A 1,469-nucleotide genomic window follows, 5' to 3' on the forward strand; every position below is an offset into this window, starting at 1 on the left:
AATCCTGTAATCCATTTAAGTTCTCAAGACACCCCCCTTTTGCAACTTTTTGTGGTATAAAACTGCAGTCCTAAAGAAAGAGCTGGAGTGCTGTCTTCTATTCCCATGGGTTTCAGGAGGGACTGTTATCCTCAAATTTGGGACCCCCAAAAGCCATCAGAGACCAAGATCGATGTAAGCAACAAAGATGATTTTATTGTTGTTATGCTCAAATTCAGGATCCCCAAAAGACCACCAGAGACGAAGATCTATGTAATCAGCAAAGAGGTGTTTATTGCAAGCTAGCTAGGTCCTTCACAAGCACACACAACAGCTGGTGACGCTGAGAGGCCCCGAGCCCAGGGTTTGCAGCAGTTTTATACATTCTTTGGAGAAGGCAGGGACCCCCACATACATCATAGCATATCTTAGTAAATCATCACACACCTCGGTAAAATCAAATAACAAATCTAAAACATGATTAGCACATTCACTGGAAGGAACAAGTTGGGTAAGGGTGATTGGTCAGTACAAAAGGGGTATTCATTTGAACTGATTGGCTTAAGCCAAGAGGGGTGTTCCTGCTGAACTACATGGTTTCTCAACACCATAAACTACTGGGAGGGTCATCTGGTATGGCAGGTATTTCCCTATCTCATGCTGATTGGTGGCTGCTAGGGGGTTGCTATGGATACTCACCTAGCCTGACTGAGTCAGGGACACCTGGCACAGCAGATCTCTCCTGTTATTTATAGATAAACCACTTATCAGGGTGGGAATGTGCCTAGGAGTGCTCCCTGGGTCTTTCCAAGGACAAAGGTCATGTCCCTTCCTTGGACAGGGTTTGCTCTGAGATAGAGGCTGGTTTTTCATTGTGAGCTAGCTCAGTCCTCCACACACACATCAACTGGTGACACTGAGAGGCCCTGAGCACAGGGTTTGCAGTAGTTTTATACACTCTCTGAGGAAGCCACGGACCCCATATACATCATAGCATCTCTTAGCAAATCATCACACACTGCGGGAAAATCATAAAATGAGTCTAAAACATGATTAGCACATTCACTGGTGGGAACAAGTTGGGTGAGGGTGATTGGTTAGTACAAAAGGGGGATTCATTTGAACTGATTGTTTAGGCAATGAGGGATGTACCTGCTGAACTATGTGGTCTTCTAACATGTTTTCAACAACCTTAAACTACTGGGAGGGTCATCTGGCATTCCAGATACTTTCCTTGTCTCCTGCTGATTGGTGGTTGCTAGGGGGTTGCTATTGGTCCCCACCCAGCCTGACTGAGTCAGGGACACCTGGCTCAGCAGATCTCTCCTGTTATTTGTAGATAAACAACTCAGCAGGGTGGGTATATGCCTAGGAGTGCTCTGTGTGTCTTTCCAAGGACAAGGGTCATGCCCCCTTCCTTGGGCAGGCTTTGCTCTGAGATAGAGGCTGGTTTCTCACCTTGTATCTTATGTTTTTTTATGTATTTTTTT

Source organism: Marmota marmota, unplaced genomic scaffold, assembly GCF_001458135.2.
Source record: "Marmota marmota marmota unplaced genomic scaffold, marMar, whole genome shotgun sequence".
Lineage (NCBI taxonomy): Eukaryota > Metazoa > Chordata > Mammalia > Rodentia > Sciuridae > Marmota > Marmota marmota.